Source organism: Cetorhinus maximus, chromosome 4 (assembly GCF_964194155.1).
Source record: "Cetorhinus maximus chromosome 4, sCetMax3.hap1.1, whole genome shotgun sequence".
NCBI lineage: Eukaryota > Metazoa > Chordata > Chondrichthyes > Lamniformes > Cetorhinidae > Cetorhinus > Cetorhinus maximus.
In genome coordinates this window covers 42,962,818-42,977,498 of record NC_135882.1, presented here as the reverse complement: position 1 = coordinate 42,977,498, position 14,681 = coordinate 42,962,818, and the positions used below count along the sequence as shown (strand labels likewise).

General features: G+C 40.5%; 1 protein-coding gene across 1 annotated transcript in view; it reads left to right on the top strand.

The window, feature by feature from the left end:
- LOC144679584 (cAMP-regulated phosphoprotein 21-like) overlaps positions 1-14,681 on the top strand; it is a 463,756-nt gene that overhangs the window by 156,963 nt on the left and 292,112 nt on the right. Inside the window, exon 4 of the mRNA XM_078540103.1 lies at positions 6,489-6,549. The gene's annotated coding sequence lies outside the window, so the exon portion shown is untranslated. The remainder of the gene's footprint in view (positions 1-6,488; positions 6,550-14,681) is intronic.

Below are 14,681 nucleotides of genomic sequence, written 5' to 3'. Positions count from 1 at the left end.
TGAAATTCTGACAGATATCATGTATGAACATATTCTGTCAGAAAATTATGGACAATGTTAGGATTGATGGTTCATCTTAATCGCTTTTATGGTTGATTGTTCGTGGAGCTCTGCCACTAAGCTACACTAGATCTATAGAATCCAAAAAAAAATCTAACCTTCCTAGCCTTCCTTCCCCCGTGGCATGTTAGTGTGTAGAACAGTAGCTACTAAGATGGATACAAGGATGTCTGATCAAGTGGCACGGGTGATGTGTTAAACATAAGAACATAAGAACTAGGAGCAGGAGTAGGCAATTCAGCCCCTCGAGCCTGCCCCGCCATTCAATACAATCATGGCTGATCTCATTTCAGCCTCAACTCCAATTTCCCGCCCTCTCCCCATAACCTTTCAACCCATTACTAATTAAAAATCTGTCTATCTCCTCCTTAAATTTATTCAGCGTCCTGGCATCCACTGCGCTCTGAGGTAGTGAATTCCACAGATTCACGACCCCCGCGAAAAGTAATTCCTCCTCATCTCTGATTTAAATCTACCACCCCTTAGCCTAAAACTATGGCCTCTTGTTCTAGAATGCCCCAGAAAGGGAAACATCCACTCCACGTCTACTTTGTCTATCCCCTTTAGCATCTTATATACCTCAATTAGATCTCCTCTCATCCTTCTAAACCCTAGCGAGTATAGGCCTAAACTGCTCAATCTCTCCACATAAGACAAGCCCTGCATCTCTGGAATCAATCTAGTGAACCTCCTCTGAACCACCTCCAGTGCAACTACATCCTTCCTCAAGTAAGGGGACCAAAACTGTGCACAGTACTCCAGGTGCAGTCTCACCAATGCCTTGTACAGTTGCAACAATACTTCCCTATTTTTATACTCTGTTCCTTTAGCAATAAGTGCCAAAATTCCGTTCGCCTTCCTTATTACCTGCTGTACCTGCTTACTAGCTTTCAGCGATTCATGCACGAGGACACCCAGGTCCCTCTGCACTGAAGCATTCTGAAGTTTCTCTCCATTTAAATAATAAGTCGCCTTTTTATTCTTCCGACCAAAATGGATAACCTCACACTTATCCACATTAAACTCCATCTGCCAAATTTTGGCCCATTCACCTAACCTGTCCACATCCATTTGTAAATTTCTTATTTCTTCATTGCAACTTACTTTCCCACCTATTCTGGTGCCATCTGCAAATTTAGCTATAGTACCTTCTACCCCTGAATCCAAGTCATTAATATGGATTGTAAATAGTTGGGGCCCAAGGACCGAACCCTGTGGCACCCCATTAGTTACAGCTTGCCATCCATAAAAATCCCAATTTATCCCGACTCTCTGCTTTCTGTTGGTTAGCAAATCCTCTGTCCAAGCTAATATATTACCCCTAACTCCGTGTGATCTTATCTTGTATATTAATCTTTTGTGTGGCATCTTATCAAAAGCCTTCTGGAAGTCCAGATATACCACATCTACAGGATCCCCATTATCCACTTTGCTTGTCACATCTTCAAAGAACTCTAGCAAATTAGTCAAACATGATTTATTCTTCATAAAACCATGCTGACTCTGATGGATTGCATTTTGACTTTCCAAATGCCCCATTACTACTTCCTTATAATGGATTCCAACAATTTCCCAACGACAGACGTTAAACTAACTGGTCTATGGTTTCCTACTTTCTGCCCCCCCCCGCCTTTTTCAATAAGGGCATTATATTAGCATTTTTCCAATCCACTGGAACCTTTCCAGAATTCAGGGAATTTTGGAATATTATAGCCAATGCATCCACTATCTCCGCTGCCACTTCCTATAAGACCCTGGGATGTAGGCCATCAGGTCCTGAGGATTTGTCACCCTTTAATCCCAATAGTTTGCTCAGTACTTTTTCTCTAGTGATGGTGATTGTTCTAAGTTCCTCCTTCTCTTTTCCTCTGCACTCTCCTCTTAAAGTATGAGTTTATATTCGTTATCTGAACCTTGAGAGCATAACCTTGAAATCTATCTTGTATATATAAAAAATAGGCTTTTTTTTAGCCTTTCTAACTGTAGACATGGACTGGGGTGGGGGGTTGTACATGTTGTACATGTTGTGCTATTGTGACATTCCTGTTTTCTATTTCTAATAACCTGTTGGAGGACAAATTGTCAGACTGTTGTAAGACCCAATCCACCCCCATGATGACGGCAGTCTGAGCTTCCACTTCATCCAAATGTTAGGAATGCTGCAATGGAAGCTGCAACATGGCCAACTGCCACTGCATAATGGATAGACCCACAAGTGTGGAAAGGATGGGTTTGCAGCTTTTTGCAAATTCCTATGCCAAATTGGTGCTGAACTCCTTCATGCTTCATGACCTTGACCACAGGCATCAAGCAGGCTTCCTATTTCGTTGTGCATGACCATCAGTGTTTCTCTGTCGGCTGCTCCAGCTGAATGTTCTACAGTGGCACACGTGTGCGACTTCACTCTCCAGTGAGCTGGCACCTGCACTATCCTTGGCCTGGCTAGGGCCCCCTTATGCCCATACCTCACCACGTGCAGATCCTGCCTCTAATCTCTCCTCTATGATACATGCAATGTTGGTAGCAATGTTGGTATAGTGCATGCGAATGTGAATTCAAATGCTGGAGCTGTGTCTTCAACATCATTCTTCTCTTGATGTTGCTCCACTGCCTGGCCAGGTTGCATTGTTTTGGGTAGTTAAAAGGAAAAAGACACAAGGGCGCAAGGGTAAGGTTATGGTACAAGGAGTTGGGGGTTGGTGGGTGTGTGGTGGTGGAAAGTAAATGGTGCATAATTACACCATCTGCAGCTTCCAAATCAGAAGAGTGTGTGTGATAATAGGGAAGTGAGATGTGAGAAGGAGGATTAGGTAAGAGGATATTGTTAGCTGTGGCTTCAGTCCTGCTGCTGGTCATGACCTCAACAATTCCATCCAAACAATGGCCAGCATTGGAGGGGGCGGATTAGGACAGGCGTCACTATTGCTACCCTCCAGTTAGTTCCTGCTGCCTCTGGTTGTGCGCAACCTTATCCTGCAAGGGTAGGGTGTCAGTGAGAATGGTGCAATCTGTTTCGGTGATGTGGCTGTGTGTGCAACCCATGAGATATGGCTGTGAGATTTGCAGCAGTGATGCATGTGAGGGTGAGGTGAAGTATTTGAAGTATGAGGCCTAATTGACAAAGATTATGCTAGGTCAGTAATGAGGCTGTACAATTTAGCTCCCAGCCCCCCTATTTTTACCTCTGGTACTGAGGACTATTTTGTAAACTTGGTAAAATATACATGGACAAAATGTTCATTGCAAGTTTAGTGTGAAGGTCTCTGTATGTGAATTAATCAGTTCTCATAATTGAATTGAACCTATAAGAAACAGATACATGTCCATGTTCTTGTACCATGTTGGGTAGGTGCAGGAAGGGAAATCAATGGATCACTGGTAGACCAGCAGCAACCAACTTACAGAAAGCTCTTTCAATATTAAAAAGGAAAATATTGGGAAGATGCTCAACTTCAGTGGTAGCACAAAACAAATTGACAGACTGTTTTAACTCCAACTGATTTCCTTCTCTATTGACTGAGTTTAAAGCAAGCTGCTAATTTATTATTGCCTTTTTTGCATTATTGCTGAACATAATTTGAACTCCATGAATTCAGTCATTGGACAAAAGAAAGAGATGATAATTGAACTTAACATAAGGTTAAATATCTTGGCAATGACTTGCCATAGTATTTGTTAAGTCTACATATTTTTTGAAAGTTAATGAGCTGGATTTTCAGCTTGGCATGTGGGTGCACGCCTGACATGCATGAGTGTGAAATAGCGCATGATGACGCCGTGTGAGCGTCCCAATGTCATCGCACACTCGCACAATATTTCGGTCGGCAGGCACACACAGGAGTCAGCAATGCGCCCGCTGACAATTAAGAGGGCTGTTAGGCCCATAAATAAATTAATTAAACTGAATCCTCCTCGCCCATCCAAACTTACGGGTGGGTGAAGAGGCTAAGCAGCCTTTGGATTTTTGAAGAAACCTCATCCACAGGCAGGATGAGGTTTCCGATGTTAATTAAAAATAAAATTAAAATTTTTAAATCTCATTTTTAACATGTCCCTGCTCATGTGATAGAGCCACATGAGGGGACACCTTTATCTTAATTTTAAAACCTTTGTTTTGAATGTTAGAAATCTTCAGCTCCCTGAGGCAGCTCTCTGCCTTCAGGGAGCTTTCATTGTGTGCTTCCCCTCGCCTGCACTGACTTCCACGCTCCCCCCACCAATCCAAGCAACGCTGGGCGTTTCAGCGCGCAATTCACACTGGCTGGCCATTAATTGGCCAGCCAGCATGAAGTGGCGGTCAAGGCTGCCCCAGGGCCTGCACGCGCGCCCGACCAGGCGAAAATCCTCCCCAGTGTCTGTTTCAGGTTTCTATGCGGCACTACAGAGTCGACCTTAACTTTTTTGAGGACTATATTGACATTCCTACCTCTTTGTGCTTTAGTTGTAGACAAATATATGTTCTGTGCTTCATTTTCATTATATTCCATAATGCTTTATTTTTATTCATTCGTGGGATGTGCGCCTCGCTGGTAAGGCCAACGTTTATTTCCTATCTCTAACTGCCTTGAGAAGATGGCGGTGATCCACCTTCTTGAACCACTGCAGTCCATGTGGCTTAGGTACACCATGTGGAGGGAGTTCCTGGATTTTGACCCAGCAGCAGTGAAGGCACGGTGATATCGTTCCAAGTCAGAGTGGTGTGGGGCTAGGAGGGGAACCTGTAGGTCTTCCTGTGCATCTGCTGCCCTTGTCCTTCTAGCTGGTAGAGGTCAAGGGATTGAAAGGAGCTGTCACAGAAGCCTTGGCGAATTGCTGCAATGAATCTTGTATGTGATACACAGTGTTGCCACTGTCCTGCTGGTCGAGGGAGTGAATATTTAGGGTGGTGGATCCAGTGAGACATGGAGGCGTAATATTATGTAGAAGATATGCACAGAAATAAATATGATGCATTCACATTTGAAACAAAAAAAACTAGTTAGTGGCTAAATAAGGTGTTAAGAAAATTACCCATAGGAGAAGTTTTTAAAATAAACTCAAATTAAGCATACAGAAAAGGCAAAGAGAAGGAATGTCTCACTGGTCTTTTCACCTTCACGGCATAGCATCAGATGGACTACAGAATGAACTAACTAAGCTAGTCTACTGGTAAATGGATTTAATGTGGTTTGGGCTGGCTTAGACATGCCTTCTGCTGCCGTTGAGTCTTCCCTATTTTACACTTCTCAGTGAATCTCATGGTTGCTTGGAGGAAGTGATATGTCATTTCCTCCTCCTTTGGGTACCATGTTCTAAGAGGGCATTGGTAACCATGCACTTCCATTGGGTTGGTCCATAATTATGCTTGGCAAAGTACTGCAGTGGTTTGCTGTTGCCTTCTGCAGTATGGATGACCAGGAGACTCTCCTGCTCTTACCACCTGCCATCAGACACATCGGAAAGATTTACAGGTTGATAATCAGTCTGCGTGGCCGCATTACGAACATACCTTCCATGCTCATGAAGTTCTGCAGTGGGACTTGAACCTGGAGCTTCTGGCCCAGAGGTTGGGACGCTGTACCAAAGACCTCCCAGTATATCATTTAGCAATGTTTATTGTAACAGGCTAGGTTAGGTCACAGTGCCACCAATGCAGCCGAGAAAAATAACTGGTACTTTTTACCCATATTACACTAATTTTTTTAGAAGTTGTAACACCACCTTTGGAGGATGTAAGAATAGGGAGCATTACTCTAACAGTATCAACTATTCATTCCAATGAAATAGAATATTACATAATTATCAATTCAAACATCACAGCTTGAAGCTCTCCACAGTTAGGTTTAGCACTATCAGTTGCAGATTAAGTTCTTTACTCTGCTACAACATTAATCCCAGCCTCAGAGGAACAGCACCTACAGAATCAGTAACCAATTTTTCTCTTACCGCACTTGCCATCCTTTGTGAGATTATCATTTTTGTGTCAAATTATAGCCAGATTGTGCTGTGGACCAACGCCTGGTTAAAAAGTAGGCTAAGGCTACCAAACCTACTTTAAACATGAGACTTCAATTCCACTAATGTGGGCTGGATTAAAGATATATGGTTAGAGGCAAAGGATAGAGTGTTAAGCCACGAACCTACCCTGAAGCTTGTGTTGGAGGCTCTTGTAATTATTTTTCCTTCATGGGCAGAGGGAGGACAAAATGTTTGGAGGAAAGCAGGGAAAATATCGGAAGAGAAAGGGCAGGGGCAAAATAAAAAATAATTTAATTGATCAGTGTTTCCCAAGGAAACGGAGTGAATTTTATGGAGCTATGTTTTGGATATTTGTGATGGGGGTGGGTATCTGGGTTTGCATGCAGGAAATAAACAAAAGGAAAGTGACTGGTCTCCTTTCCAGGCAGACTCTCCAACTCACCCGATCTTCTGATATTCTCTCTGCCCAGGTGATCCACTGTGCCCAGGAACCTTCCCTTAGTTGTTTGACTGCAGTAGATATGATTTGGGGTAAGTGGGTTATCCTATCGGTGCTGTTATTGCTTGGTTCCCGTTTATAACAGAGGCGCATTTCTGGGTATGAATGTTAATAGGCACAAAATGCATTAATTAGCCATTGTAATCACTCATTACTTTTTTAAGGTGTGTAGCTATAAACTGGATACTTGTCCTGAAGCTGATTTACAGGACTAATGATTTTTTTTTGTTTCCATGGGTACCAGTTTTTTTTAACAAGGCTGCACTGTATTTAGAAAACCAGCTTTTATGATCATTTCAGGGTTTTTTTGTTTTGGACTTGACCTGTAGTTATACAGTACATGGGAGGAAAAAAAAATCAAATTGTTATCAGTCTTTGGGTAACAAGTGCATTGCTTTAAGCTATATAAGCTTCTCTTTTGTTGAAACCTTGTGAATGAACAGCACGGCTAGTTGTAGGTGAAGCAGTTCTTTAAAGATCCAGCGACCAATGGCTATATACCAGACAATCATCTGCCTCTGAAGCGTCATGACCAAAACTGGTTGTGAGCAAGAGGATGGTTATCACATAGCTACAGTAGACTTAACAGCCCTGTGTGTGGGTGGAGTGAGCTCTCATTCTTGAGAGCAGCAGGGGGGGGGAAGGAAAAAAATCATGTCTTCCAGGAAGGCAGATACATAGCAGCGTTGAACTGTGAGTTTGTGAAAAAAACCTTGGCTTCTGAGATTTAGCTGAGGTAAGTAATGATATTCATTTTTGCAAAGTGCTTGTTAGTTTTCTTGTAGATTGGTTTTGTAATATTGCATGTTAATAATGCTTCAGCACTAGCATTCAAAAACCAAAATAATATATGAATAGTAGTTCATAAGTTGTGTGCAGAATATGGTAATTCCTTCTCCAGATTTGATGTCATGTTAGTTTTTAATGCTGTTCTGTCAGTGTATTGTAAGCACAATCTGCGTAACGAAAACTGTTGAGAGAAAAAAAAAAATGTTTTTTCCTTCATTTGCTGTATTTCATTGTCTTTTATTCCGGAATCTTATCCTCCTAGAGTGCCCAGTACTGTTCCATACTGAAAGCTGAAACACAATAATAAGGTCAGCTCCGCTTGCCAAGCCACTGTCGCTGTCGCAGTTGCAAAACAGGCAGGGTCTCAACTGTTCAAGATAAATGTGCTCAGCCAATATTTATCGAAAATTGTGAGAATAGAACAGTATATAAAAGTTGTTTATGGCACCACTCCCTTTATGAATTTCAGTGCCTCAGTCAGTGCTTGTTTGGACTTTGTTATTCAAGATTTTTAGCTCTGAAGATCTCTGATGAACAGAAAAATCTTTCATTTTATGCAACACTTCAGACTTGCTGATCTTAGAAATTAATTTGTTTGAAATTTCCGTCAGAAAGAGAAAAGGTAATGTGACATAAATGGATGCTGTGAAGTTAATAAGTAATGGTATATCATTTCACTTAAATCGAATAATTTATTTTACTAACTGAATGGTCAAACATTATAACAGTATTGTGTAGGAACTACAGAACTTGCGATAGCAGAATTTATTCTTTGCTCTGCATTGCATTTGAATTATCATGTGTGTTAAGAGTTTTGTTACCTAGACAACCATGACATCTTCATTTTCGGAGCAAGCTGTACTTGAACATCCACCATAGTAAAATTTTTAGTGTTGTTTAAATAATGTAGGACCATGTTGTGCAGAGGTTGCAAGTATGAATGAAAGAGGCAGATGATAAATGTATTTGAGTCATGGGAAAGGTGCAAATGAGGTTTAAATGAAGCAACTCTTGTGATAGCTATCAATCATCAGCATAACTTTGACACTGCAGAGTTGTTATCAAGTCTGCAATAACAAGGTGTTAAGCTTGCAACTTCTTGAAGTTTGATTCAAGGTGCCAAAGGACTATTGTTATGGAACATTAAATATCTTGCGGCGTATTGTGCAGGTAGTATGTTGTTATATGTACTAGCTCACTATTCCTTTTCAAAAATATTCCACAAAGAAATACATTCTACCAGCATGAAGGGGTGGCAATTGAGGAAAAATCCAAGTCTTACTGAAAAATATCATTTTGTTCTACGTTTCTCTGAGAAAAACTAAAAAAACTATCTGTACAAACAATAATTTGCTGCATTACCTTCCTTTTTCCCCAATCTTCAAATATACACGCGGTGCTGGTATTTAACATGTTAAACTAGGTGGAATCAGTATTGAATTTCTAGTAGTTGATTTAAGTTTTTAGGGCTTAAATTTAAGTTTTTAATGATCTGTGGCTGAAACATTTTTTTTAAACCCACAGTGGTTTAGTTTAATTATGTGAGATGTTTGTTTTATTTTAATATTCCGTCACAGTCAGCCATATTATTTTTGTGATGTCAATGACCAACTCCCTAAGAATGATCTTGGTAAAAAATTTAAGTCCGCAATAATGAAGAATGTGGCTACACATTATTGTATTGTAGTCCCCTGCTTCACCCTGCAGTAATGAGAAATGTTTTTAGACTTATTAGATTTATTCATGCATCAAGAATATGCGACAATCATTACCAGTTCATATTTGTGGTACGTCCTCTTTTTTAATTTCACTGACTATACTTTTGAAGAGAGTTGCAGGTCAGTATATTTAAATGTTCTAAAATATATTATGAGTTTGAACCTTGTCCACTTGGCAGCAATTTCACTAGTGTCCTGAGGCTTTACACACACCTTTAGTAATAGAAACACCCCTTTTCAGCAAATTAATTAAAAATTGGTAATCCCTTAACCTAGGATAAGCACTGCACTGCACCTGAAATCCTCAGTAACAAATATTAGTTTGGTAATTGTGTACTAATATCACCTGAGTAGAATTAGTACCTTTTTCTCAGGCTCAAACAGTTCAACAGGGACTTACATCATAATGCAAATAGGTCATGAGAACACCATATATAATTGGCAACTAACCAGAATACATGTTACCGAGAGTTTTTATTTTGTTTGGGAAAAGCTGATTAATAAAGAAAGTCTTTTATTACTAGTTGTGGATTTTTAATATCCTGCAAAATATCAAAATTGTGTCTGTTAGTTTATGCGATGCAATATCACAAGCAGCTGCGAGTCATAGAATTTAACAAAGTCCACTAAGGATTGATGGCTGTATTTCTGTTAGGAATCATAATGAGTCTAGGTGGTAACGAAGGAAAACAAAAGTAGTTTTGCTCTTTTGAGGGCTGTCATAATGTTCGCTAAGCAAGCTCAACTGCAAATTCCTTAAGGTGAATGAAGATTCCAACTCATTGATGTCTCCATCAAGAGAATGATTTTGTAAGTTTTTGGGAAAAAACATCAACATTGGGTTATCATTCATTGTGAAGCAAAATTCAGAGCTGATTGCTGTTGTAAATAGTGATAAAAATCAAAGGTAAAAAAAATGAACTGCTTATAAAAATTGAGGTTTAACTCGACAAGGTACTGTAAAATCTAATGTAAGAGTTCCACCTTAAGGCAGGTTTTATATCTTTCATGCAATTATGACTAGTGCACTGGCAACTTTGTAGTTATTGTTGCCAAAGTAAGTCGATAAACTACATTTTATGGTATCTATTGTGCATTAATTGTGTATTAATGTATAGGTTTTCAAAACATAATCCCCAAACCCAGTGGTTTCTATAATTCAGGGGTCCCTATACTCACCTAGGTAAGTAGATACTTTGTCCATTTGGGGATTGACATATGGGCAGCGTAGCATACTGGAAATTCTGTGTTCTATATATTTTTTGCACTTGTTAGCTTACATTATTTCTGAGTTACACTAACAAAATTATCTTTCTGCTACAGAAGTGTTATTTTCTTCTAGATAGCTGACTCTGCTTTTTTGAAGTTAAGACAGGAGAATATTTACAGGGTGTCCATGGGAATGTAGCAATATTTACAGAGGCCCAACCCACCTCTTCCGCAAACCCAGAAAGGTTTGAAAACTACTGACTCAGAAGCATTTGCATTGCAATGGTGAAATGCTGACATTCTTTGTAATTTGTTGGCGATGCTGCAATTTTTGATGCTGCTCACAAATACTGCTAATCCTCCTTTTTATTGTGTTTAGTCTTTTCAATCAATTTGCCTTTCATCAATTGCTATTCTGTCATCAAATATGCAATTTTGAATATATTTTGAATTGTCAGCTGTGACTCAGTTTGTTGCACTCTCACCTCTGAGACAGAAGGTTGTCCCACTCAGAATTTGACCACAACAATCAAGATACTGCTGGACTATTGGAGGTGTCACCTTTTGGATGAGATGTTAAACTGTGTTCTGTCTGCACTCTCAGGTGGACATAAAAGATCCCGAAGCACTGTTTTAAAGAAGAGCATGGGCGTTATCCCTGGTGATCTGGTCAATGCCCACACATTAATATAGAACATTGGGGGACAGTTATGAAACGTTAGTTCTCATTGGTGTCCTTAAGATTTAATTTGAGCCAACACACTTTTTTTTTCAATAACCCTTCCTCTCCCAATACACTTTCAAGTTCTTGAGGCTGAATGCTCCTATATTAGTGGTGCCTTTTATGATCAACTTTTTTCACATCTGTTCTTGTCAGGTATTCAGGCTATCTAGATAAGCGTCCAATCTTTGAACGGGACATAAGTGTACCAAGTTCATAACTGAGTTGGGCTGGTCATGTATTCAAAATGCCTGAAACTGAATTACCAGCGCAATTCTTCAATTGGAGAGCTTGAGTCTGTGCTATGGTCTCATGGTGGTCAAAGGAATCACTACAAAGACAACCTGAATCTGTGAAAAAAAAATGATCTTCAGCTTTTACTTAAAAAAAAGCAGCCATCAACTCTGGGACTGTTTTGATTGACAGGCCATCTGGTGTAGCTTAGGAAGAACATGACATCTGTTTTTTTCAGTTTTGCTAGGCTTCTTTATTTGCAGCCACAATGTTTTTTTTTCCCTCAGCTGAGCCCATTATGGATGTTTGGCTGAGTTTCAAAAGAAGATGACCTATTTATCTTAGCAGGGAGGTTTGTTCACAGCTTGATTGACAATTTTAAGAAGTTATTAAAATAATTTATTGTCTTTGATGTGCTTACTGAATAGATGTTTGCTTATTTCTATAACTAAATGACCACTTGAGGGGATTTATGACTTTTTTTCTTTGGATCTGGAGTTTTTTTTCCTCAGTATGAATGGTTGTGTTTGTGAATTACAGCTCTAAATGATAGTTAGAAGTTTAGGTTTATTTTCATGCCCATTTCAAATCCTTCCCATTGCTATTACATAGCTCCTGATGTCTGCCCATAGTGGATACTGGGCGACTGACTACGGAGGATAGATGGGGGCGGAGAGAGTGCATGGGGGGTAGGCAAGGACATGAGGGGTATGAGGAGACATGGAGGAGGCATGTGATTTAGGGAGGGGGAATGAGGGTATGAGTGGGCATGGAGGAGATATAAGGGTGCATGGGGATATGAGGGGTATGAGGGGGCATGTGGATATGAGGGGCTTGGAGGTGGGCATGGGGTGGGTGAAGGTTGAGGGTTTGAGAACCTGACATTCATCATTACAACTGGGACAATTTCCCGGTAAATGGAGGTGGGTGTTCTGCCTGGCCATCCGCCCACCTCCATTGTTGTCTCAGGCTTGCTGCCAGAGGCTTAGGGCCTAACTCCATTATGTCCTTGCTTCTGCAGAACAAAATATGGCAGGATGGGGCCTTTTAAAAGGAGCCGAGTCTGCTGAGTCAAGAAGTTTCACGACTTGACCTTCCCATCTCCTCCACAAAAATCTGTCCCCATGTTGTGATTAAGATAAAATTCTTTCCCAGGCACAAATCGGTGTCCTTACAATGAAAACATGAATTATAAGCTCTAACCCCACTTAAGAAAAAAACATTTTACTTTGTGCATAGATTTTTTTTGTGTGATTCAGAATAATAACTAACATTATTTTCAATATGAAATAGCAAAGTATTTGTATGTAACATTGTGCATCATGGAGCATAAACAGAGATTTAAAAATATGGGTACCATTCACTGCCTTGCATCTGAAGAGATAGCTTTGAGGAGGTGGCCAACAGAATTTTAAAGGTGCAATTTTTGTTACAATGCACAGACACCAAGAATGAGTTTGGCCAACTTGCAAATTTAGAAGTTAGGAACACAACCTTAAACAATTTTAGAGGCTCCAAGAACTATTGACACATGTCCATCTTGCCCACTGACAGGAAGATTTTGCCAGATTTTTTCTCAATCACCTTACCACCAATATCTTCATTGATCTGACAAAAATATTTGACACAACCAATGGGCCTGATTTGTAGTAAATGTGATCCAGGTTTAACTACCCATAAACATATGTCTAGATTGTTTATTAATAACATCATGCTATCCAAGTGTATTGTACAGTTGGTTTTCTTTGCAATCCCTTGAATATTTCCAATGGTGTTAAACAGAACCAAGTTTTTGTACCAGGTCTCTTTGAAATATTTTCACAGCAATGATTGTTGAGGTCAGAAATAACCTGATTGCAGGTGAGCATGTTGGAATTTGGAAGCCAGTTAGAAGCTGGAGAGCTCTCCACTGGCTGGAGTCGTACCTAGCACAAACAAAGATCATTGTGGTTGGTTGAGGCCAATTATCGCAGCCCCAGGACCTAGCTTCAAGACTTTGTCAGGGTAGTGTCCTATACCCAACCACATTCACTGCTTCATCAATGACCTTTCTTACATCTAAGATCAGACGTGGGAATGTTCGCTGATGATCGCACAATGTTCAGTTCCAATCACAGCTCCTCAGATAATGAAGCAATCCTCACCCACATGTAACAAGACCCGGACAACATGCAGGCCTGGACTGATAAATGGCAAGTGATTCAGTGCCAGGTAATGACCACCTTAAATAAAAGTGAGCCTAGCCTCCCTCTAACATCCAGTGGCATTACCATCACCGAATCCAGCATCATCAACATGCTAGGGGTCACCATTGACCAGAAACTGAACTGGACTATCCACATAAATATTGTGGCTACAAGCGCAGGTCAGAGGCTAGGAATTCTGCACTGAATATCTCACCTCCTGACTCCCCAAAGCCTGTCCATCGTCTAGAAGGCACAAGTCGGATTGGATGGAATATTCTCCCCTTGCCTGGATGAGTGCAGCTCAAACAAAACTCAAGAAGCTCGACACCATCGAGGACAAAGCAGCCCTCTTGATTTGCACTGCTCACACCACCTTAAACATTCATTCCCTTCACTGCCAACAGACCGTGGCTGAAGTATGTACCATCTACAAGATGCACTGCAGCAACTTGCTAAGGCTTCTTTGACAACACTCCCAAGACCTGTGACCATTACCATTTAGAAGGACAGGGGCAGGAGGACACCGCCTCCATGCCCTCCACTCTGATATAATTCTATGTCAGGACTGTGTGTCTCATTGTTCCTTCATCATTTCTGGATCAAAATCCTGGAACTCCCTATCTAACAGAACTGCTAGAGTATTTTTACCACTCAGGCTGCAGTGGTTCGAGGAACTGACTCACCACCGCCTTCTCAAAGACAATTAAGGATAAGCAATGCAAGCTCCAGTGACACCCACATCCCATGAATGAATAAAAAGGAGAGATTGTACATCTGGCAAGCTCTTCAATTTAAGCACACTGTGTTCATTCACCAAGTGTTGTGGAAACTCACTAACTGACTCCTGTTTCTATTGATGATATATTTGAAACACACACCCAGAAGGATTGAAAATTGATTGTAGATAGGATTGTAACAGTGTTAAAGAATTATATGCATGCCATCAGTCTAAGCAAAACAGAGATGATGTACCAGTAAAATGATATATCAAATCATCTGTCAACGTTAACAATGCTGAACTGAATTTCACCTAAGCAGGAATCTTTCTTAAGTATCGCTGAAAAAAAGAGACATTTTTTGTCAAAGCTTTTTGTCTTGCACTCATCAGGACAATTGACAAGAAAATACCAAAGTCAGGGGAAACAACATATTTATACTGTATGAGAAGAGAGTGCTGATTGGTTGGCAAGTGAAATCTGATTGATAGAGGCGTTGCCATGGAGGATGCACCAGTGGATGGTGATTGACAGTTAACTGTCTAGCATTTCAAATTTAAACCAGACAGCTTGACTCTGCCCAAGACATTG